This window comes from Lolium perenne, chromosome 2 (genome assembly GCF_019359855.2).
Source record: "Lolium perenne isolate Kyuss_39 chromosome 2, Kyuss_2.0, whole genome shotgun sequence".
Taxonomy (NCBI): domain Eukaryota; kingdom Viridiplantae; phylum Streptophyta; class Magnoliopsida; order Poales; family Poaceae; genus Lolium; species Lolium perenne.
Window position 1 is genome coordinate 111,566,996 of NC_067245.2, and position 26,455 is coordinate 111,593,450.

Sequence of the window (26,455 nt, forward strand, 5' to 3'; positions counted from 1 at the left end):
ATGCCACTGCCCTAACTTTCACCATCCTTGAGCACCTCCTGCGCCCATGTTCCTCTTTTCTTTTTTTCTCCGCCACTCCGTCACCATGCCTCCGCGGACCAAGCGCACCAAGAACGTCGCCCCTGGTACCGGCGAGCGCGTGGAGAAGGAGAGGATCTCCGGATGGGAGAGATCCAAGATCTCTTCTCAGGACCGCCACATGCTCAGGAATCTAGGCATGATCAAGAATGAAGCGATGCAGATGCCGGGGGACGAAAGTACCCCTCATCCTCCTGAAGGCTTCCGGGTAATTTTCACTGACTTTCTTGTCCGTGGATTATCCGTTCCCGTTCATGAATTCCTCCGCGGTCTTCTTTTTATTTACGGGATTCAGCACCATCAGCTGACCCTCAACTCTATCCTCCACATCTATATCTCCATCACTTTGTGCGTGTGCTTCCTGGGCATCCACCCCCCACTGGGGCCTATGGAAACACATTTTCTATCTCCTTCGCAACAACTCGAAGAACACCATCTACAATGTAGGTGGTGTCTGTATCTGTGTGCGGCCAGAAGCCGGTTATTTTGATCTGAAGTTCGCCGACTCTGTCCATGGCTGGCGCAAGAAATGGCTATACGTCGAAGACGAGTCCTCTGATGCTCAAGAGTATGGCCTTGTCCCTTTTGACTCATCGGAAGACATCCAGAGGCGCAAATCCTGGGATGCAGAAGCCACAGCCGAAGAAATAGCGGCCACCGAGTCCCTAGTTGCTCGTATCCATGCGGTGCAGAACATGAAGGGGAGGAACTATCGGGTGTGCACATCATTGCACACTTCCTGCGGATTCGAGTGCAACCTCTTCAAGCTCGCAAGAATCCCCTTTGACTATATTCGGGTGCTGAAGATGCTGATAGGGTTTCCGAAGATCTTCCTTTGAAGGATTTGGAAAAGCTAATACGCCGCTTTACCTCCTTGAGCAAGAAAAGTGAAGTTCCTTCTTCCTGTCGCGTGGAACCATTCAGTGGTGTCCATGCTCTTCCAGCTGTAAATTCCTTTTTTCTTTGAATTACACTATTCTTCTTGTGGGTCCAATAATTTTGTTGTATTACCTATGTCACCCACCGTATCAGTATTGGTTCTGCCCAGGATCCGAGAGTGCTCTGGCTATGTTTGTTCAATTCGGTGTGCTTGCTGGCCATCAATATTTTTTATCACAAGTGTCTGGTCTAGGGTCTCAATACAGTCCCCAACGGTTCCCTAAGTCTGTGAAAGCATCCCCAATGACTGGTCACTGAAAGCATGCCGACACACTAGTTAATCCTATCGTGGGCCGGATTGCCATCACTGTTTGACAGGTCACCGACAAAATATAAATTTGAAGAATGCTAGAACAGTTACATGTGGCGATTTTGATCTGTTAGAGACTGCCTATGATGTTAGTGGTGGGACACTTATACTTCTGACCTTTTATTTGGTGTCATCTTACTTGTGTGCCCTTGATGTCTCATGTAATGGGCTCTTTGCTGTAGGAGGAAACACTATATATGCCTGTCAACCTAAGACAACCTTATAACCAGCTAACTATATCAGTATTATGAATTTATGATGCATGCATCTACCTGGATTATATGGCAAAACGAAACTGAAAGTGTTATGCTGAAACATGCCGAGTTCAGAGCCATGCATGCGTCCTGTATTTTAGGCGAAAACAAAGTTCCTACAAGTATTGCACTAGAGGCACGAGGTTGTCATCGCGCTGATCATTCCCAGCGTGAGTAAAGTTTTCCCCACCCTTGTAAATATCTTCTTCAGAAGCTAGCAGTCAGCGCATCTAACTTTCTAGTTTCCCTTTACCACGTCAAAACATGTAGTGGTGGTCCACATCACAAGGCATATGCATTTGGTTTTTGGATCTACTTTGATTATTCAATGTTTGAACGTCTACCTGAATTTTGACATGCTTCACTGGGGATCAACTCGTAGTGGAGTGCGGAAGGCCCAATGGAAAAAAGAAAGTTAAACTGAGTTGAAGCCTTGCTGTGGTAGTGGCTCAAGTGGAGACTTCAACCTTAACACGGTTTTTCAACATTGCCATTGATCTATTGCTTGCCATCATGTTCTCCAATAATTTCATATACGCGTTTTTTAGCATGTCTTAAGGTCCCCATCATCCTTCGATCCGCATTTGTTTGTGTTACACGTATATATATATATGCGTCGTTTGACAATCTCAGATAAGTATCTTGAAAACTATATTATACTTTAATGTTCTTCTAAATTTCAGTAAAACCTGTTTTCTTTTCTTTTCAGGGTATTACTATAGGTTTGTACTGTGAGGCAACATTAGAACCATGATTGTTTTCGATGTCTATGTATATATGTGTGCATTATGTAGTTTGTGTGGTACATCTCTGCAGAGTAAAAGTCATGGGTTATATGGATGTGATTTAGACTAAATGGGATGACCACAGTTCAAGAAAAGGAGCAGACATGTGCAATGTGCTCTGAAAGCGACGACAGCGCAGCCACCTATATCCATGCACGCATGCTGCAGTGCCAGTGAATGTGTGCGTGTGTGTGCGGTCGTCGAATATTCTGTCGATGGAGAAAATCCGTCAATTCTGACCTTATACGCTACCAGCCAAGATTAGTCTTTACGCATACTCAAGTCGCACCAAAAGTAAATTAGCCCAGCAGGCCTCCCTGAAAAATCCATGTTGACTTCCTGTGGTAGGAAAAGGAGTTTTCAACGAAGCCACTTACAATTCTTAAAGTCAGCGGGGGCAAAATTAATTGCCCGGCTTAGTTAGCTTGATATGCACAACAGCGAGGGCTAAGAATTGTTTGCAACGATACTGCACAAGCTAGCTCCTGATCTGCATTAGTTTCCTTAGAGCATCTCTAACAGAGCCCGTAAAAGGCCCAAAATCGAAAAATAATCGCCAGTTTACGGGTTCGGACCGAAAAAGGCCGCCGATCAGTGACCGTAAACGAGCCAAAACTGAAAATATTTTTTCGGTTTTCGTTCGGTTCGCTCCGTCGGCCTGTATTTGTAGGGTTCGAAAAGTCAAACCGAAACAAAACTGAATTCCTAGTAATGTTTTGGCGGGCTGAATCTTCAGCTCCAAACAGTACGGTTCCGTCGGAGTAGTTCCGGAATTGGACCAAAATCCGGCAAAATTTGGCCAGGGCGGCGCGGGTCCGGCGCCGGCGACGGCGTGGTGGCGGCGGGGCGGCGCGGGGCCGGCGCGAGGCCGACGCTGGGGCAGTGGCTGGGCGGCGCGGGGCCGGCGGCAGCCGGCGCGGGGCCAGCGTCGGGGCAGCGCACGTCCGGCGCGGAGGAGCGGCGGTGGGCGGCGCACGGCCAGCGCGGGGCGGGGCGGCGCACGGCTGGCACCGCCGCCGCACGGCCGGCGCGGGCGGGCCGGGAAGCGCAGGCGGCGCGGGGGCGGCAGGTGGGCGGCGCCGGGTGACGGAGGCGGCAGTGGGCGGCGGCGGGCGGGGGGGTGGGGGCGGCGCACGGCCACGCGGCCACGACAGGGGGCGGCGCGGGTGCAGAGTCAGGGCGCGGGCGCAGGAAGAAGAAGGAAGAAGGAAGGAAGGAAAAAAGAAAAAAAAGACTACATGTGGGTCCAATAGCATATTTTGGAATATGCTTTTTTACAGTTTTAGTTTACAGGTTCTGATCTGCGCCGGCTTTTTTTCGACCCGTAAACGCGAGTTCAGTGGCCTAAACTTGCGTTTTACGGTTTGCATTTTTACGGGCTCTGTTAGAGATGCTCTTAGCATCTATATGTTGCCACGTAGATGGAAAGCATACACTCTTAATGCCCCAGCCCAAATTCATCACACCAAGCGAGTGTAATGTATCAATCATCATCTTTTTTTTTGCGGGAAGTATCAATCATCACACTGTTTGACAACATCTCGACAATGTGCCCCCTGCAACCAACGAAGGTCCACCTTTTGGTTGATACAAACCTTGAACAGAATCTTTTAAGCAAATCTCGGGTCAGTACACATTTAGATTAGGCCCGCGGTAGTTGTTTGTAGGGCGAACAAAGCATCCGATCGGCTGCCTCACTGGTCATCTGATCTGATTTTAGTCCCCCTTGTAGTATGTGTGATTGTTACAAAAGAAAATCGCATGTGCACAAAGTATTTTTCTCGGATATGTTAAAAAAAACGTGCAGTAACATTGTAGCATTTCAAACATATGCATGCCGTAACTATTTGTGTATACAACAAATATATTGGTAGCATACATTTGTTTAGAAAAATATTGCAACATATGCATCAAAGACGCCTAAATTTGCAACAATGCAAAATCAACAATTGCATCATGAATAGATCATTTGGAGCATATACCCACACCAATTGCAACATGCTGTCCATGTGCATGCAACAAACCAAAAATAACATATTAAAACAACTGACGTAAAAAATAACAATCCACAAAATAGCTAACCCTTTAGAACAAACATTCGGATGCTGACCTCAAGGGCTAGGGGATCAACCACTACGAGTCTTGCTCGTTGTGCGGTTACTAGATCTGGTGAGGCCAAATTTGAGCTTTTTTCATGTTTTTTCTGGCGGTCTGGAGAAAGCATTAATCAATAGTACTTTCCTAACACTCTCTTACTCTTAGGAAGAGGCGTGGATTTTTTTTTTTCCTTCGATGGGAGGTGAGCAGGGGTGAACAAGGAATCTACTAACCCTGTTATCCTCGAGCTTGACAACGCGAGGGGCTTTGATTTGATCTTCAGCTAAGGCTCCATGGCTAGAGGAGGACCATCTTGTGATGACATCTCGGAGGAGAGGATGACAAGGAACGCATGGAAAAAGAATTTGAAGCGAGGGGCATCTTCTATTGTGGGACATTGACATAGAAATTGCATATAATTGACATCTCCTATCTTTGGAATTATAGAGGAGTAGCAAATGAAAATGAACAACATAGAAGAAGCATGACTTTAAGCATCGAGGTGAGCAAAGCAACTCTCGAGGAACAAGTCACTAAATTCATTGAACTGTGAAGGAAATGATAACTTCATTGAACATTAAGTGATGGAAATGATAACTTCCTACCTTATACGCACGGTGGTCTGTACCTGCCTATTTCTAGTATCCACGCAACAAAAAATAGTATGCTAAGGATAACATGTAAAATAATATATGATATGGTATACACATAGGCATCAATTTGAACTCCTGAGACCAGATTGGAAAATACAACAAGATGACGTTGTCACATTGAAAGGAGAAACAAATTGTTACATAGTCTAAACTGTTTGACCTATTCATATTCCATTTCAACATCGGTTCCGTATTTAAGATGCTTCCAAACTAGATCGCACGTATGTGTGTTTCAGATAAAATAGGCACGACTCTTTTTTCACCAATTTAAATATCGTAACTCTTTTATTTCAAATGAAAAGATCCGACTCTTTTACTTTGGATAAAAAAATTCTGACGAGGTTATCCAATCTAGTTTGTAAAAAATTGCCACATGGTTGATGTACAAATAATTGGACGGAATCTTTGGACATAGAAAATTATTTAAACATAACAATGTGGAATTTAGCTGTAAAGATCTTATCTACACCAAAGAAGCATTGAAGACAACATAAATCTGATTCCTTGTTGAAAGTTAAGTAATACTACATCTGTCCTAAAATATAGGATGTTTTGGTATGCTATATTTTGGGACAGGAAATTACAAAGTTTCATTTTGAAAATACACTAAAAGAACTCGAAAAGAGAGTGCATGCGCAAAAATTCGTGCTTATTGTCCTTCAATGAATAATTCTCTTCATTTCATCAATTTTTGAAGCATTTTCTACCATAGACACACTCGTGCATGTGATCACGAGAAGAAAACCAACCGAACTTAGGGCATCTCTAGTAGCCCGACGCATTCTGGTTACCAAAAGTGACCGCCTACGTCTCGTTGGGTCAGGCCGCAAACGTCGAATTGGAATCCTTGCCACGATTGACCTTTTGCGTCAGGGGTGCCTCCAACGACCGACGCATTTTAATGTTAAATTGTTTTTTCATTTTATAATATAAGCATTTACATAGTGCCGAAATAGTAAAGAAAAGCAAGAAAATAGCCCTAGCTAACAATGGCACCCGCCATGGCTTCCTAGTTGTCCTCGTCGTCGTTGATGGCAAGGTCGATGAAGACTAGAGGTGCCCAATGCCACGGCCAATGCATAGGCTGCTGAGGTGCCGGAGGCGGGGCTGGTGCGGCCAGGCGATGCTGGAGCGGGAGGAGGCGTCGGAGGGGTCGGTGGCCTCCCTTGGGCCAACGCAGATGCCCGCAGTTGGCAGTGAGGCCATCCCATTGACAGAGGTTGTCGAGCTCGCCGTTGGCAATGGTCATCTCCATGACCTCGACCTCCGTGAGGTTCGGCGGTTGGAGTTAGTCATCCATCTCTTCTTCGGCGTCCTCTCCCTCCTTGTCTGCGTCCTCCTCCTCCTCCTCCTCATTGTCGTTGAAGCGGGCGCGGTGCTCTCGGATGAAGAAGGTGGACCTTCTGCATCACTAAGGTAACCCACGCAGCGGCGCGGGTCGAACTCCCACCTCCCGAAGGTGGACCAGTTGTACGAGTCAAGGGTGAAGGACAGATCATTGCGTAGATCTGGCGAGAGGATGAATCTACGGCGGTGGATCTCGTACTGTCGTTTCCGTCCCTTGTCGGCACCGGGACACGGCGGTGGTTGAGGTACCAGCCACCGCTCGGCGTGCCCGCATCTCACCGAGGGACCGGCCGGTTCTGCTCGAACAATCGTTGGGCGAGTTCCACCGGCACATTCTAGGGGTTTTCTTCTTCTTGGCACGAGAGGACCCGACCTCGTGATCATGCTTCATCTTGCGGAACGGCCAACCTTTTCCCATGGCGATGTCGGTGTCGATTGGATGTAGGCTAGGTGCGGGCAGACTGGACATCTTTTAAAGGTCGGGCGTCGCCTTCCACTAGCGGGATGCCCAAGCGCCACCCGCGCCAGAACTAGCGGACGTGGATGCGGGACCGCGCCGTTGATGCGCCTCGAGGAACCTAACCATCATCGGATCCATTACTCACTGATGGCGCTTACAACACCAACAAAATATCTTGAAACGTTGGGACTCCAAGTGCAGAGTGTGTAGTCTAGGAAGCAATTTCCTCCCACAAGGGTGACTCAAGGGTTTATATCGAACTCTCGGGGAACTGAACAAAGAGTTGTCTCTCCCTATCTTCTTCTAGCAATCCTGCAAACTAAAATAAAGCCTTGTGTCCCCAACGCCACCATGTGGTTGTCAAGCACAAGGTTTCGCGTAAGTAAATAAAACACAAGTAAAAATAAAACAAGTAAGACTAGATAGAATAAAGTAACTAAGTAAAAAAATAAAGGGTTGATTGTTTTTGGTGTTTTGGATGCGAATAAGAAAAGAAGATAATTTTGTTTTTTTGGATTAAAATAGTGTATCAAATAGAAAACAAGATAAATGCAATGTAAAGGTGTTTCTTATGATAAAAAGTGGACCGGGGTTCATGGGTTCACTTGACTATTCTCTCTTTTAAGTAGTAGTGGATAATAACAATTCATCAATGAAATATGAAGATGCAAAATAATAACATGTGAAAGATACACATTAAAATGGGCATCACATCATAATATAGATAGGATGCAACATATCTCTCTTATACTCCATAAAAAAGGGAAAACTCGATGCAATCTTGTATTAAGAATTATCAAAGCATAGCCATAAGAATTTTGACATGATGTTTGAATATCAAATATGCTACCTTGAACAAACAAGATCATCACTTTTGTCACGTGACGAAAATAGCACATGTATTCATTTTATCCCTAGTGAGGTAGCAAAATAAAAGGCATAACCATAATGGATCATGAATTTTTTGTCACTATCCAATCAATAAAACCATGCTATTACATCGAATACACACATGACCCCACACACGCTCTTGCATAAAAGTTGGATAAAAAAATACTTAAAAATGGGGTACATAATATGCATCTATCAATACATCTTGCAGATAATATGATCAGATCTCATAGCACAATATCATAGAATAAGGATCCACCACATAGGTATTACAAATATGGCCATAATCATGTACAACAGCTTATATGGCACTAAGAACTATGAAGAAAATGAGAGAAATAGATCAAGCTATTGCCACAAACCCGTAGTCCAGAGGTGGACTACTTCCCCTTGATCATGGTGATGATGATGAAGACGTTGGAGAAGGTGGAGATCCCACTGGCGGTGATCCCGGCGGAGTTTCCCCCTCCAATCTTCGCTGTTGCAGCCTCTATTTTCTTGTTTATGTTTTCTACGGCGCTCTCCTCCTGAGAACTCTTCGGGGCCATACATATAGTGATTTTTTAGGTCAAAATACGTTGGTGGGCGAAATAATCAAGTGAATTGGACGAATGACGGTCGAAAGACATCGGGTGGTGCGCCTACATGTTTGGGCGCGCCACCTGGTGTCTTTTGGGCCTCAGGACCATCCAGGTGTGCTTCTCCCGATGAAAAAATGATGCTCCAAAAAACTCAGGTCAATTTGACTCCATATAGGTTTTTGAAAGGGAAAAATACGTGAAACGGGAAATTCCTGTTCTGCAGAGTTATAAACCAAATAAAGGGGATCATTGGTAAATCCCCATAAATCAATGTAAAACATGGTATTATCATCATATATGTTGCAAATATGTGGAAATTCAATATGATAAAGGACAAAGTTCATGTATACATTTTACATGCATCAACATCCCCAAGCTTAACCTATGCTCGTCCCAAGCATAAAGGTGGTAAAACTAACATGAACTTTGAAGTTTATTATATATAGCTTCTAAATAATCATGTAAAGTATCACAAGGTTTAGTCAATAAAGAATGACAACAAGTAATATGAACTTATAAAGTGATAGCTCTTACATTCTACAAAGCATATATAATAGTAAATAGCATTGTAAAAAACATGAATGATAAGTAGTATGAATCATAAAGCATGCTTAGGAGAATCCTATAGAATTTTTGGAAGACTCTGTGTCCTCTCTTTTCTTGGATATTTTTGACTCTTGAACACAAGAAAGTAAGCAGGGAATATATATGCTAAACCTCCAAAAAAATAAAAAGTAGAGAAAATAAAACAAGATTTTGAGATATGCAATTCATGTCAACAATAATAATAAGGATGGGGTACCATGCATCCCTTGTGTGGAGATATCTATGAGTCATGTGTTTGACCTCTTATGAGTAAATGTTGCCCGATTTTCCTGGTTGCTAAGGATTGCACCTCTTGTTACTCAGTCGGGTTACCAAGACTTTTCAACACACATGTTTCAACCAAGTATCTCAATGGGGTACCTTCATGCTGCCTATGCAAAGGACCAAAGGACATAGATATCTCAACTATAGGCCATCCATACTGGGACAACATGAACAACAGACGTTGATCACTCTCTCTAACTTTCTCTTACTTTTTTGTCTAACTCTTTTTCTTTTCTTTTCTTTTCCACTCTCTCTCTATTTTTCACCAACTCATTTTATTTTCCTTTTTTCACTCTTCCTATTGAGGATGCTCTTTGCTGAAACTTTCACCATGATTAAGAATGACTTCCGTTAGCGGCCCATTGCTCTTCTCTAACATGCATGCATACTTACTCTTGATAACCTTCACTTATTCTGCAAGAGATAACCATCAACAACACAAAAGAAATGATGATCAACGCAGGGTGCAATACCCAGATGGTGCAATGTTGAAAGACGTCCCCAGTAAGAGTGGTTATGGTCTAGCTTAGTCCTCATAATTAGTCAAACCCACAACATCATAGCGGTATTTTTCATCCAAACCTTACTTTATTATGAGCTTTAAATTACACAAAAAAGATATTTTGAAAATGTTGGACGCATAACACACACATTATACTTGTAATAGAAAGTGCTATACACATGTAGGTATGATAGACATTGGATTTGAGTTGAGCTTAGAAACAAGTCTATGCTTCTGTAAGAATTCAATCTTTTTTGGCTAGCAAGAGGTCTAAAAGCATGCTATAATATCCATAGAGCTATTCATTCATCGTCAAACAATGATACTTAAAATTAAACATCTATGTATACTAGTAAGAAGTAGCACTGAATAAGGAACATAGCAAATCATCACTCAATACAGCATGTGAAACTAGAAATACCATACACAAAAAAATTCAGCTTTAGGCATTCCTCCTTTTCTTTTATAATCATGCAACTTAATTTTCTTTAACCATTCAGAGATAAGAGAGTTTGGTCCAGTAGCTCATTCATATGCATTATGACACTCAATATGATGGTTCTTTCATTCTAAAAACAAAACTAGACACAAATAAAACAAGGACGCTTTATGTTTTTGCTAAATTTCATGTTGCTCAAAAAACAGAGTTTAGATGTGCTCAAACCAGGAGTTTTAGAATGAGTCCAGCAGGGTGTCATGGGCATCCCCAAGCTTATGATATTCACCATACTTGAACTGATGTTAATGTGATATTCCTCCATTCCTTGTGAAAAAACTTCAACACAAACTTTTCTTTCCATTCTTTTCTATGGGGTGACATTAGAGGTACAAAGAAATCATGTTTGCAGCTATTTTAATTATAATAAAAATTATATCTTCATGAACCAGAGAGCATATAATGCTCTACTTATTCTGTCATATCAAAAGTCCCAATCAAGAATTATTTTGATACTCAAAAGAATGGATCTAACATCGAATGGTAGAATCTGTCCAGTATTTTTGCTGTAGTAAAACTGAATTTTTAGAATGACTTAGAGATGTCAGGAATTTTAGCCAATTTATGTGAATATATATGATGAAAAGTTACAGCTACTGTGAATTCAGCAAGATTAGAAAAATCGTGCAATAAAAGGTGCATCGCTGAAGACAACAACTCCATATCATGTTTGCAACTTTAAACATCCAAATGGGTAAAAACATGATAATTTATTTAAAAACCAGAGAGTAAACTAAAAGAAAACTAACATGCTACAGTAAGCATTTAGAACAAAAACTAAATATAAAAACCTCTCGGGTTGCCTCCCCTAAAGCGCTTTCTTTATAGCCATATAGCTAGGCATACTTACTTGTTCAAGTGTGATGGACATTATGTGGTAGCTTAAATGATGCTACCTCCTTCTTACTTGGAAAGTGCTCCATGCACTTTTATATGGGAATTGGAATTTGAAATTTCCTTCTTTAGAATCAATGATAGCTCATGTTGTTCTCTGAAAAAGTCTTCCAAGAATTATATGACTAGAGGTATTGCTACCCATGTCCATAACAATAGAATCAACAGGCACATATGTCATGTAATTAAACCATTAAATCATTTACTATTCCTAAAGCCTTTTTGTTTGAACCATCAGCTAGTAATCAATCAATAGAGAATTTTTTCATATTGTCTAGATTTAGTAATTCAAATAGCTCTTTAGATATGACAGAAACACTAGATCCTAAATCTAGAATAGCACGGTGTGTTTCTTTATCAATAGAAATTAAAATCTTGGGGATCCAAGCATCCCCAAGCTTAGGTGCTATCATAGCCTCATTATTGTATCTTTTTATATTTTCCTTAATGACATAGTTAGCAATATAGGAACCAAAACCAGATTGGTTGTCATTAATAGTGGGATCTTTAGCAAATTTCTCAAGTATAGCAATCAATTCATGCAAGCTAAATTTATCAACATCCAGAAGTGGTTCCTTACTTCACTAAGCATTTTCGCTTCTTCATATTGTTTATCATTAGCAAGCATAAGTGTTTATTTTTCATTCATATCATTTAAAGCAGTGTTTTCCTCTTCTTCTTCTTCTATTTCATAATCTTCCTTGACATATATATTTTTAATTTCAGCATTTTTATACTCTTATATATATTATCTTCTACTAACATTCCATCCAATATCATAAAGACATCATAAGGTTTATTAAAGATGAAGCGTATGTCGGATTCTTTGTCTAAAAGATGCTTACTATGCTGGTTTAAGCCAAAGTAAAAAACTATTCAATAACATCCAATCTCTTAGCCCGTGTTATAAATTGCATGTGTATTTTTTAAACCTTCTCAAAGCTTGAATGACACTCTCATGTTCTAGTTGCTTAAAGTCAAGCATAAGTTTTTGATGCCCAATGGTGCACTCCCAATTTTTTTCTAGAAATGAAGCCCTTAGATTAAACCATAATTTTTTCTGCTTTTTAGGTACACTCTCATACCATGTGCTAGCTAATCCTATCAGGGAGTGTGGGAATAACTTGACTCTTAACACCCTAGGATCCATATTAGGAGGATTTATTTTATCACAAAGTTTGTCAAAAAAAAAATTAACATGCAACTCAGCGGTTGTGGTATTCCCATTAGCGAACATAGTATTATAGATTGTAATCATTATCATGGGATTTATGCTGCTCTTTTGTTTCTTATTGTGGATAGCATGGTTGCAACCCAGCATTGCCATTTTCACCCTTTTGTGCGGGCTATATATACTTGCTTAAAAGGAAATTAAAACTAATTTTTATGTGTTTTTGAATTTTTAGGAAAAAGAACTAACAAGCAAATACTAAAAGCAACACAAGTAAAATACGATGCAAAATCTAACAGAGATAAGAGAGCTCACAGTGGTGTAACCTCCCCAAGCTTAGGTGAGATGCAGTTGTAAGATGCTTCTTCACGGCAATGATACCAGAAAATACTTCTTACGCAGCAACCACTATGATGTAACTCTTCCAGCTAGTTCCCCGGCAATGACGCCAGAAAATATCTTGATGGCGCTTACAACACCATCAAAATCTCTTGAAACGTTGGGACTCCAAGTGCAGAGTGTGTAGTCCAGGAAGCAATTTTCCCCACAAAGGTGACTCAAGAGTTTATATCAAACTCTCGGGGAACTGAGTAAAGAGTTATCTCTCCCTCTGTTCTTCTAGCAATCCTGCAAAGTAAAATAAATCCTTGTGTCCCCAACTCCACCGTGTGGTTGTCAAGCATCTTGATGGAGCTTACAACACCATCAAAATCTCTTGATACGTTGGGACTCCAAGTGCAGAGTGTGTAGTCCAGGAAGCAATTTTCCCCACAAGGGTGACTCAAGGGTTTATATCAAACTCTCGGGGAACTGAGTAAAGAGTTATCTCTCCCTCTGTTCTTCTAGCAATCCTGCAAAGTAAAATAAATCCTTGTGTCCCCAATTCCACCGTGTGGTTGTCAAGCACAAGGTTTCACATAAGTAAATAAAACACAATTAATAATAAAACAAGTAAAACTAGACAGAATAAAGTAACTAAGTGAAAAAAGTAAAACGGTTGATTGTTTTTGGTGTTTTGGATGCAAATAAGAAAAAAAAATTTGTATTTTCAGATTAAAATAGTGTAGCAAATAGAAAACAAGATAAAAGCAATATAAAGGTGTTTCTTATGATAAAAAGTGGACTGGGGTTCATGCGTTCACTTGACTATTCTCTCTTTTAAGTTGTAGTGGACAATAACAATTCATCAATGACATATGAAGATGCAAAATAATAACATGTGAAATATACACATTCATATGGGCATCACATCCTAATATATATATGATGCAACACATCTCTCTTATACTTCATAAGAAAGGGAAAACTCCATGTAATTTTGTATTAAGAATTAACAAAGCATAGTCATAAGTATTTTGACAGGATGTTTGAATATCAAATATGCTACCTTGAATAAACAAGATCATCACTTTTGTCACATGACAAAAATAGCACATGCATTCATTTTATCCCTAGTGAGGTAGCATAAAAAAAGGTAAAACCATAATAGATCATGAATTTATGTAAACAACAAGGAGTCCCTAGTAAGCCTCTTGTATAACTAGCTTGTTGATTAATGGATGATCATGGTTTCGTGATCATGAACATTGGATGTTATTAATAACAAGGTTATGTTATTTGTTGAATGATATAATGGACACACACCCAAATGAGCGTAGCATAAGATCACGTCATTAAGTTCAATTTGCTATAAGCTTTCGATACATAGTTGCCTTAGTCCTTCGACCATGAGATCATGTAAATCACTTACACTGGAAGGGTACTTTGATTACATCAAACGCCATTGCGTAAATGGGTGGTTATAAAGATGGGATTAATTATTTGGAAAGTGTGAGTTGAGGCATATGGATCAATAGTGGGATTTGCCCATCCTGATGACGGATAGATATACTCTGGGCCCTCTCGGTGGAATGTCGTCTAATTAGCTTGTAAGCATATGATTGGATCATAAGAGATGATATAACGCGGTACGAGTAAAGAGTACTTGTCGGTAACGAGGTTGAACAAGGTATGGAGATACCGATGATCAAACCTCGGACAAGTTGAATATCGTGTGACAAAGGGAATTGGCATCGTATGTAAATGGTTCAATCGATCACTAAAGTCATCATTGAATATGTGGGAGCCATTATGGATCTCTAGATCCCGCTATTGGTTATTGCTCGGAGAGGAGTCTCGACCATGTCTGCATAGTTCGCGAACCGTAGGGTGACGTGCTTAAGGTTCGATGTCGCATAAGTAGATTCGGAATATGAGATGGAGTCCGAAGTTTTTGTTCGGAGTCTCGGATGGGATCCAGGACATCACGAGGAGGACCGGAATAGTCCGGAGAATAAGATTCATATAAGGGAAGTCATTTTCCGGGGATTGGGAAAAAGTCCGGTGTTTTGACCGGAGCTTCTAGAAGGTTCTAGAGGGCCACCAGTGGGCCCACCACCCCGGGAGAGGCCACATAGGCGCCACATGGCATGGTGGCTCCTGCCCACTATGACATGTGGGCCCAGGCTGGCCCACCCCTAGAGATAGAATCTATCTCTAATTTAAATGGTTTAAATTTAGAGATAGAATCTATCTCAAGATTAAATGGTTTAAATGAAGAGATAAAGGGAAGACTTGGGGGGGAAGACTTCCCCCCTTCATGCGCCGGCCAAGGAAAGAGGTGGGGCCAGGGGAAACCCTAGGCCGACCCCGCCCCCTATATAAAGAGGGGAGGGGGTGGCCGGCCACCACACCTCTCCTCCAACCCTAGCCGCCCCCTCTCTACCTCCTCCATACACTGCTCCGGCTTAGGCGAAGCCCTGCAGTAATTCTTCTCCACCACCACCACCACGCCGTCGTGCTGTTGGGATTCCGTGGAGATCTACCACACCTACGTTGCCCGCTGGAACGGGGAGAGGAAGGGGCTTCATCGACACCGTACGCGCGACCGAGTACGGAAGTGCTGCCGGATTGCAGCACCGGAACGATCATCTACACCAACAACGAGATTAATCTCGTAGGCTTTGGAATCTTCGAGGGTTAGTCTCATCTCCATCTCGTTGTTCAGATCTCATAGATTAGATCTTGGCTTTTCCATAGATTAGATCTTGGATTTATTCATCTTTGCGGTAGGAAATTTTTTGTTTTCTATGCAACAAACCCCATCAGTGGTATCAGAGCCATGTCTATGCATAGATCTGTTGCACGAGTAGAACACAATGGTTTTGTGGGCGGTGATGCTTTTGTTGCTTTAGTTTGTGTACTTTGCATCTTGCGGGATGGTGGGATGAAGCGGCCTGGGCTAACTTTACATGACCACGTCTCATGAGACTTGCTCCACGCTTGACATGCAACTTGTATTGCATAAGTGGCTTTGCGGGTGTCTGTCTCTCCCACCATAGTGAAGATTACAATTTGCACTTCTATTGTCAACACTAGTATCACCGTTGTGGTTCATGTTCGTAGGTAGATTGGATCTTACTCGAAAACCCTAAACCACGTAAAATATGCAAACCAAATTAGAGGCGTCTAACTTGTTTTTGCAGGGTTTGGTGATGTGATATGGCCATGATGTGATGATGATTATATTTGATCTATGAGATGTTCATTGTTGTATTATGGCAACCGGTAGGAGCCTAATGGTTGTCTTTAATTTTTGTTAAAGACCTGCGTGTCTATTCATCATGTAATAGCTTTATTTCAAGTAGTTGTTATAGTAGCTATAAGTGATGGACAACCATGAAGCGGCGCCACTGACCTTGACGCCATGCTGGTGATGATGGAGATCATGTCCGTGCTTTGGAGATGGAGATCAAAAGCACAAGAAGAAAGGCCATATCATATCACACATTATGAATTGCATGTGATGTTAATCCTTTTATGCATCTTATTTTGCTTAGATCGCGACGGTAGCATTATAAGATGATCCCTCTCACTAAATATCAAGATAATAAAGTGTTCATCCTTAGTATGCACCGTTGCTAAGACTTGTCGTTTCGAAGCATCTCGTGATGATCGGGTGTGATAGACTCTACATGTGCATACAACGGGTGCATGCCAGATTTGCACACGCGGATACTAAGGTTGCCTTGACGAGCTTAGCATGTACAGACGTGGTCTCGGAACACGGGATACCAAAAGGTAGAGCATGAGTCATATGAATGATATGATGAACACTTTGAGTGTTCGCCTTTGAAGCTACATCTTTTCTCGTGAAGATCGGACTTGGTGTAGTGGATTTGGTTCGTGTAATCACTAAGACAATGCGAGGGATGTTGTTTTGAGTGGGAGTTCACCTAGTTAATTTAAGAATTAAAATTGAACTCATTTTATCATAAACTTAGTCTAAACTCTTTGCAAATATGTTGTAGATCATGGCGCCCCCCTCCATCAAGTTTAACCAGTTTCTAGAGAAAGAAAAGCTTAAGGGCAATGGTAGCAACTTCACTGACTGGTTCCGTCATGTGAGGATTTTCCTCACTGGTGGAAGCCTGCAATATGTGCTCGATGCACCGCTAGGTCCCCCACCACCTCCTATAGTATCCGAGGACATAAAGAATGTTTATGAGACTCGGGCAACTCGGTACTCCGAAGTTCAGTGTGCCATCTTGTGCAGCCTAGAGGCAGAGCTCCAAAAGCTTTTTGAGCACCACGACCCGTGTGAGATGATGCGTGAGCTCAAGCTTATCTTTGAAACTCATGCGGCCGTGGAGAGCTATGAGGCCTCGAAACAGTTCTTTAGCTGTATGATGGAAGAAGGCAGCCCCGTTAGTGAGCACATGTTCGCCATGTCCGGACATGCGAAGAAGCTCAGTGACATGGGGATGATGATCCCTAACCAGCTGGGTATTCATCGTGTCCTTCAATCACTGCCACCAAGTTACAAGAACTTCGTGATGAACTACAACATGCAGAACATGAATAAAGATTTACCTGAACTCTTTTCCATGCTGAAATCTGCTGAAGTAGAGATTAAGAAGGAGAATCAAGTGTTGATGGTCAACAAGACCACCAGTTTCAAAAAGCAGGGCAAGCCTAACAAGGGTAACTTCAAGAAGGGCGGCAAGAAAGTTGCAGCACATCCTGAGAAGCCTAAGGCTGGTCCTAAACCTGAGACTATGTGCTATTACTGCCAGGGGAAGGGGCACTGGAAGCGCAATTGCTCCAAATACTTGGCCGATCTGAAGAGCGGCCACGTCAAAAAGAAAGGTATATTTGATATACATGTTATTGATGTCTATCTTATTGGTTCTCGTAGTAGTGCCTGGGTATTTGATACTGGTTCGGTTTCTCACATTTGTAACTCGAAGTAGGAACTGCGGAATAGACGAAGCCTGGCGAGGGACGAGGTGACGATGCGCGTTGGAAATGGATCCAAAGTCGATGTGATCACCGTCGGCACGCTCCCTCTACATCTACCTTCGGGATTAGTTTTTAAACCTTAATAATTGTTATTTGGTACCTGCGTTGAGCATGAACATTATATCTGGATCTTGTTTAATGCAAGACGGTTATTCGTTTAAGTCTGAGAATAATGGTTGTTCGATTTATATGAGTAATGTCTTTTATGGCCATGCACCTGAGATGAATGGTTTATTCTTGTTAAATCTTGATAGTAGTGATACACATGTTCATAATATTGATGCTAAGCGAATTAAATTGAATGATAATTCTACTTATATGTGGCACTGTCGTCTTGGTCATAATGGAGTGAAGCGCATGAAGAAACTCCATTCTGATGGACTTCTTGAGTCACTTGACTTTGAGTCACTTGACAGATGCGAGGCATGTCTAATGGGAAAAATGACTAAGACTCCATTTTCTGGTACAATGGAGCGAGCTACAGACTTATTGGAAATCATACATACCGATGTGTGCGGACCAATGAGTGTAGCATCGCGCGGTGGTTATCGTTATGTTCTAACCTTCACGGATGATCCGAGTAGATATGGATATATTTACTTTATGAAACATAAGTCCGAGACTTTTGAGAAGTTCAAGGAATTCCAAAGTGAAGTAGAAAATCAACGTAACAAGAAGATTAAGTTTCTGCGTTCTGATCGCGGAGGCGAATATCTGAGTTATGAGTTTGGCATGCATTTAAAGAAATGCGGAAAACTTTCACAGTTGACACCGCCAGGAAGACCACAGCGCAATGGTGTGTCCGAACGTCGTAATCGAACTCTCTTAGATATGGTTCGGTCTATGATGTCTCTTACCGATTTGCCGTTATCGTTTTGGGGTTATGCATTAGAGACAGCCGCATTCACTTTAAATAGGACACCATCTAAATCCGTTGAAACGACACCGTATGAATTATGGTTTGGGAAGAAACCTAAGCTGTCGTTCCTTAAAGTTTGGGGTTGCGAAGCTTATGTAAAGAAGTTACAACCTGACAAGCTAGAACCCAAAGCGGAGAAATGCGTCTTCATAGGATACCCTAAAGAAACAATTGGGTACACTTTCTATCACAAATCTGAAGGCAAAATCTTTGTTGTCAAGAACGGATCCTTTCTTGAGAAGGAGTTTCTCACGAAAGACGTGACTGGAAGGAAAGTAGAACTCGACGAGGTTGATGAACCTTCTCTCATAGATCAGAGTAGCGCAGTGCCGGAAGATGTTCCTGCGCAGCCTGCACCGATAGGAGAGGAAGCAAATGATGATGATCATGAAACTTCGAACGAGGAAGCTACTGAACCTCGCAGATCGACGAGGGAACGTACCACTCTTGATTGGTATGATCCCTGTCTAAATGTCATGATTGTGGACAACAATGATGAGGACCCTGCGACGTATGAAGAAGCAATGGTGAGCCCAGATTCCAACAAATGGCAAGAAGCCATGAAATCCGAAATGGGATCCATGTATGATAACAAAGTATGGACTTTGGTAGACTTACCTGATAGCCGCAAGGCTGTCGAGAATAAATGGATCTTCAAGAGAAAAACAGATGCTGATGGTAATATTACTGTCTATAAAGCTCGACTTGTCGCAAAGGGTTTCCGACAAATTCAAGGAGTTGACTACGATGAGACTTTCTCACCTGTAGCGAAGCTAAACTCTGTGAGGATTTTGTTAGCAATAGCTGCATTTTTCGATTATGAGATTTGGCAGATGGATGTCAAAATGGCGTTCCTTAATGATGATATTGAGGAAGAGTTGTATATGGTACAACCCAAAGGTTTTGTCGATCCTAAAAATGCTGACAAGGTATGCAAACTTCAGCATTCCATTTATGGACTGAAGCAAGCATCCCGGAGTTGGAACCTACGCTTTGATAGGGTGATCAAAGACTTCGGTTTTCTACGGACTCATGGTGAGGCATGTATTTACAAGAAAGTGAGTGGGAGCTCTGTAGCGTTCCTGATATTATATGTAGATGACATATTATTGATTGGGAATGATATAGAACTATTAAGCAGCGTTAAAGGTTATTTGAATAAGTCTTTTTCAATGAAAGACCTAGGTGAAGCAGCGTATATTTTAGGCATCAAGATTTATAGAGATAGATCAAGACGCCTAATAGGCCTTTCACAGAGTACATACCTGGACAAGATCCTAAAGAAGTTTAGAATGGATGAAAGCAAGAAAGGGTTCTTACCTATGTTGCCAGGTAAGGTCTTGAGTAAGACTCAAGGTCCGGCTACGGCAGATGAAAGAGAGAGGATGAGCAAGATCTCCTATGCTTCGGCAGTAGGCTCTCTCATGTATGCCATGTTGTGTACTAGACCGGATATCGCACATGCTGTTAGTTTGACCAGCAGATATCAAAGTGATCCAGGAATGGAACACTGGACAGCGGTCAAGAATATCCTGAAGTACTTGAAAAGGACTAAGGATATGTTTCTTTGTTATGGCGGTGACCAAGAGCTCGTTGTAACCAGTTACACCGATGCAAGTTGGAACACCGATCCTGATGACTCTAAGTCTCAGTCTGGGTACGTGTTGTTGGAGATATGCCCAAGAGGCAATAATAAAATGGTTATTATAATATCTTTGAGTTTATGATAATGTTTCCATACCATGCTATAATTGTATTAACCGAAACATTGATACATGTGTGTTATGTGAACAACAAGGAGTCCCTAGTAAGCCTCTTGTATAACTAGCTTGTTGATTAATAGATGATCATCGTTTCATGATCATGAACATTGGATGTTATTAATAACAAGGTTATGTCATTATGTGAATGATATAATGGACACACCCAATTAAGCGTAGCATAAGATCACGTCATTAAGTTATTTGCTATAAGCTTTCGATACATAGTTACCTAGTCCTTATGACCATGAGATCATGTAAATCACTTATATCGGAAAGGTACTTTGATTACATCAAACGCCACTACGTAAATGGGTGGTTATAAAGATGGGATTAAGTATCCGGAAAATATGAGTTGAGGCATATGGATCAACAGTGGGATTTGTCCATCCCGATGACGGATAGATATACTCTGGGCCCTCTCGGTGGAATGTCGTCTAATGTCTTGCAAGCATATGAATAAGTTCATAAGAGACCACATACCACGGTACGAGTAAAGAGTACTTGTCTGGAGACGAGGTTGAACAAGGTATAGAGTGATACCGATGATCAAACCTCGGACAAGTAAAATATCGCGTGACAAAGGGAATTGGTATCGTATGTGAATGGTTCATTCGATCACTAAGTCATCTTTGAATATGTGGGAGCCATTATGGATCTCCCGATCCCGCTATTGGTTATTGGTCGGAGTGAGTACTCAACCATGTCCGCATAGTTCGCGAACCGTAGGGTGACACACTTAAAGTTGGATGTTGAAATGGTAGAACTTGAATAAGGAATGGAGTTCGAATATTTGTTCGGAGTCCCGGATGAGATCCCGGACATCACGAGGAGTTCCGGAATGGTTCGGAGAATAAGATTCATATATAGGATGTCATTTTATGTGTTTGAAAATGATCCGGAAGGTTCTATGGAAGGTTCTAGAAGGTTCTAGAAAAGTCCGGAAGAAACCACTAAGGAAGGTGGAGTCCCATGGCCGGCCAACCCTAAGGGGGAGGAGTCCCAAGTGGACTCCCCAAAGGGGGCCGGCCACCCCCCCACATGGAAAGGGGGAATCCCACCCCAAGTGGGATTCCCACCTTGGGTAGGTTTCCCTATCACATGGAAGGTTTTGGGTTCGGGTCTTATTCGGAGACTTGTAGTCCAACACTTGGGGCTTCCACCTATATAATGAGGGGCCAAGGGGAGGGGGCCGGCCACCCAAAAGACCACAAGGTGGCCGCACCCCTAGATGGCCGGCGCCCCCCTCTCCCCAAACCCTAGCCGCCCCACTCCTCCTTCTTCCCCGCACGCTTAGCGAAGCTCCGCCGGGATTCTCCACCGCCACCGACACCACGCCGTCGTGCTGTCGGATTCAAGAGGAGCTACTACTTCCGCTGCCCGCTGGAACGGGGAGGTGGACGTCGTCTTCATCAACAACCGAACGTGTGACCGAGTACGGAGGTGCTGCCCGTTCGTGGCGCCGTGATCAAGATCTTCTACGCGCTTTTGCAAGCGGCAAGTGAACGTCTACCGCAGCAACAAGAGCCTCATCTTGTAGGCTTTGGAATCTCTTCAAGGGTGAGACTCGATAATCCCCTCGTTGCTACCATCTTCTAGATTGCATCTTGGCTTGGATTTCGTGTTCGCGGTAGGAAATTTTTTGTTTTCTATGCTACGTTATCCTATAGTGGTATCAGAGCCGTGTCTATGCATAGATGGTTGCATGAGTAGAACACAATGGTTTTGTGGGCGTTGATGCTTTTGTTGTCTTTAGTTTGAGTACTTTGCATCTTTGTGGCATAGTGGGATGAAGCGGCTCGGGCTAACTTTACATGACCGCGTTCATGAGATTTGCTCCACGCTCGACATGCAACTTGTATTGCATAAGTGGCTTTGCGGGTGTCTGTCTCTCCTACTATAGTGAAGATTCAATTTACTCTTCTATTGACAACACTAGTATCACCGTTGTGGTTCATGTTCGTAGGTAGATTGGATCTTACTCGAAAACCCTAAACCACGTAAAATATGCAAACCAAATTAGAGAACGTCTAACTTGTTTTTGCAGGGTTTGGTGATGTGATATGGCCATAATGTGATGATGACTATGTATGAGATGATCATTATTGTATTGTGGCAACCGGCAGGAGCCTTATGGTTGTCTTTAAATTTCATGTTGAGTAGTATTTCAAAGTAGTTGTAATAGTTGCTACATGGAGGACAATCATGAAGACGGCGCCATCGACCTTGGTGCTTCGCCGACGATGATGGAGATCATGCCCGTTGATGATGGAGATCATGTCCGTGCTTTGGAGATGAAGATCGAAGGCGCAAAGACTAAAGGGCCATATCATATCACATATGAATTGCATGTGATGTTAATCCTTTATGCATCTTATTTTGCTTAGATCGTGACGGTAGCATTATAAGATGATCCCTCACATTAATATCAAGATAATAAAGTGTTCTCCCCTCGTATGCACCGTTGCACAGTTCATCGTTTCGAAGCATCTCGTGATGATCGGATGTGATAGACTCAACGTTCACATACAACGGGTGTAAGCCATGTTGCACACGCGGAATACTTGGGTTTGCTTGACGAGCCTAGCATGTACAAACATGGCCTCGGGACAACGGAAACCGAAAGGTTGAACACGAGTCATATGGATGATATGATCAACATGTTGATGTTCACCATTGAAGCTACATCATCTCACGTGATGATCGGTTTTGGTGTAGTGGATGTGGATCGTGTACCACTTAACAACTATGAGGGATGTTGTATTAAGTGGGAGTTCATTAGTAATTAGATTAAAACATGAACTAATTATCATAAACATAGTCTGAGTAGTAATTTGAATTAATTTTGTAGTATTGGCATCCGTTTTCTACCATGCGCTAGTCTTGCAATTGAGATAAAAATACTGTTAAAATCTGATAAGAAACTTTACGGACTGGTACCGTATTGTTAAAGAATCAAGAAATGATTAAGTCCTATTGCAAACTTTTAGTAAACCTCACATTGTTGATTCAAAGAGCTATGGTTTCAATTAGTACCTAAAGTTATCTTGTCTCCGTGAAACTTGAAGTTCAAATCTGTTTGAAAAGTAAGGTGCTGAAAATTTAGTTTTCAGAAATAATCAAGGTATGAGATATATGTGATATCTAAGACCTTATTGCAAGATGATAGAATATAATTTAGTGAGACTACATAAACTCATAAGTTTTATGGGAATGTACGAAGGTTGAAGACGCAAGGCGTCCCAATCCTCCAACTATTGGGGCACTAACGATATTCGCATATCCATGAAGTAATCATCCTTAATATACACCGTTGCTAAGACTCGTCGTTTCGAAGCATCACGTGATGATCGGGTGTTATAGATTCTACGTGTGCATACAACGGGTGCAAGCCAGATTTGCACATGCGAATACTGAGATTAAACTTTACGAGCCTAGCATGTACAGACATGGTCTCGAAAAGTCGTCATGATATGATGGATAAAATTATGAGTGAAGTTGTTCATCATATTAAAAAGTTACTAATAGTGAAATCTGAAACACTTGTCATATGATGATCAACTTCAAAGTAAGAACCTCAAGGTTATTGGTATTTGACCAACAAACCTAGAAGTTATTGAAGGTGAAGTATTTTCTGAATAATGAGGAAAGCTAAAAGAGAAACTACAAAAGATATTTTGGCAGAAAGAAAAGATAAGACTAGAAAGTCTAGCTCAGGTGTATATACATGATATACATGTTATGGTTGTATTCCTAGTTTGGTCACACAATGAAATTCTTGGGTATTAGTACCATATTGGTTGGTATGAAATGTCATACAAAACAACGCAATACAAGAATACAATGGCCTAAGTGACTGACAAGGAATATGATAGGAATGCACTTCTGGAACAAAAATAAAATATTATTATGTTCGTCGTTGGCATCCTATCTAGCCCTTAGAATTTATAATAAAGAACTTAATAATTTTTATTTTGCTCTGGTCAAATGAAAACAATGAGTTGTTCAAATTATGACATTACTCCATGTACGATGGATAAGTTATTATAAATCTTAATGGTGAAACACACATACATAACACTGACGCTAAAATGCCATAAGGCAAATGATTTGAATTCCACTTATTTGTAGAACCGCCATTTAGGTCATGTTAGAAAGGGACGCACGAAGGAACTCCATGCAAATGGATTTTCGGAGTCATTCGATTTTTGAATCGTTTGGCGCTTGCAAATCTTTTCTAAAGAGAATGACTGAAATTCCGTTCATAGGCCAAGAGTTGAACGGGCAACTAACTTAGTGGAAACATACATGATGATGTATGTGGTTCACTGGGCATAGTTGTGTGCGGGTGATACGTCTCCGACGTATCGATAATTTCTTATGTTCCATGCCACATTATTGATGTTATCTACATGTTTTATGCACACTTTATGTCATATTCGTGCATTTTCTGGAACTAACCTATTAACAAGATGCCGAAGTGCCGATTCTGTTTTCTGCTGTTTTTGGTTTCAGAAATCCTAGTAAGGAAATATTCTCGGAATTGGACGAAATCAAAGCCCAGGGGCCTATTTTCTCACGAAGCTTCCAGAAGTCCGAAGGAGAGACGAAGAGGGGCCACAGGGGAGCCAAACCATAGGGCGGCGCGGCCCCCCCCCCCTTGGCCGCGCGGCCCTGTGGTGTGGGGCCCCCGTGCCGCCTCTTGACCTGCCCTTCCGCCTACAAATAGCCTCCGTGACGAAACCCCCAGTACCGAGAACCACGATACGGAAAACCTTCCAGAGACGCCGCCGCCGCCGATCCCATCTCGGGGGATCCAGGAGATCGCCTTCGGCACCCTGCCGGAGAGGGGAATCATCTCCCGGAGGACTCTACGCCGCCATGGTCGCCTCCGGTGTGATGTGTGAGTAGTCTACCCCTGGACTATGGGTCCATAGCAGTAGCTAGATGGTTGTCTTCTCCCCATTGTGCTATCATTGTCGGATCTTGTGAGCTGCCTAACATGATCAAGATCATCTATCTGTAATTCTATATGTTGCGTTTGTTGGGATCCGATGAATAGAGAATACTTGTTATGTTGATTATCAAAGTTATACTTATGTGTTGTTTATGATCTTGCATGCTTTCCGTTACTAGTAGATGCTCTGGCCAAGTAGATGCTTGTAACTCCAAGAGGGAGTACTTATGCTCGATAGTGGGTTCATGCCTGCAGTGACACCTGGGACAGTGACAGAAAGTTCTAAGGTTGTGTTGTGCTGTTGCCACTAGGGATAAAACATTGATGCTATGTCTAAGGATGTAGTTGTTGATTACATTACGCACCATACTTAATGCAATTGTCTGTTGCTTTGCAACTTAATACTGGAGGGGGTTCGGATGATAACCTGAAGGTGGACTTTTTAGGCATAGATGCAGTTGGATGACGGTCTATGTACTTTGTCGTAATGCCCAATTAAATCTCACTATACTCATCATGATATGTATGTGCATGGTCATGCTCTCTTTATTTGTCAATTGCCCAACTGTAATTTGTTCACCCAACATGCTATTCGTTTTATGGGAGAGACACCTCTAGTGAACTGTGGACCCCGGTCCAATTCTCTTTACTAAAATACAATCTACTGCAATACTTGTTCTACTGTTTTTTGCAAACAATCATCTTCCACACAATACGGTTAATCCTTTGTTACAGCAAGCCGGTGAGATTGACAACCTCACTGTTTCGTTGGGGCAAAGTACTTTGGTTGTGTTGTGCAGGTTCCACGTTGGCGCCGGAATCCCTGGTGTTGCGCCGCACTACATCCCGCCGCCATCAACCTTCAACGTGCTTCTTGGCTCCTCCTGGTTCGATAAACCTTGGTTTCTTTCTGAGGGAAAACTTGCTGCTGTGCGCATCATACCTTCCTCTTGGGGTTGCCCAACGAACGTGTGAAATACACGCCATCAAGCACATTTTCTGGCGCCGTTGCCGGGGAGATCAAGACACGCTGCAAGGGGAGTCTCCACTTCTCAATCTCTTTACTTTGTTTTTGTCTTGCTTAGTTTTATTTACTACTTTGTTTGCTGCACTAAATCAAAATACAAAAAATTAGTTGCTAGTTTTACTTT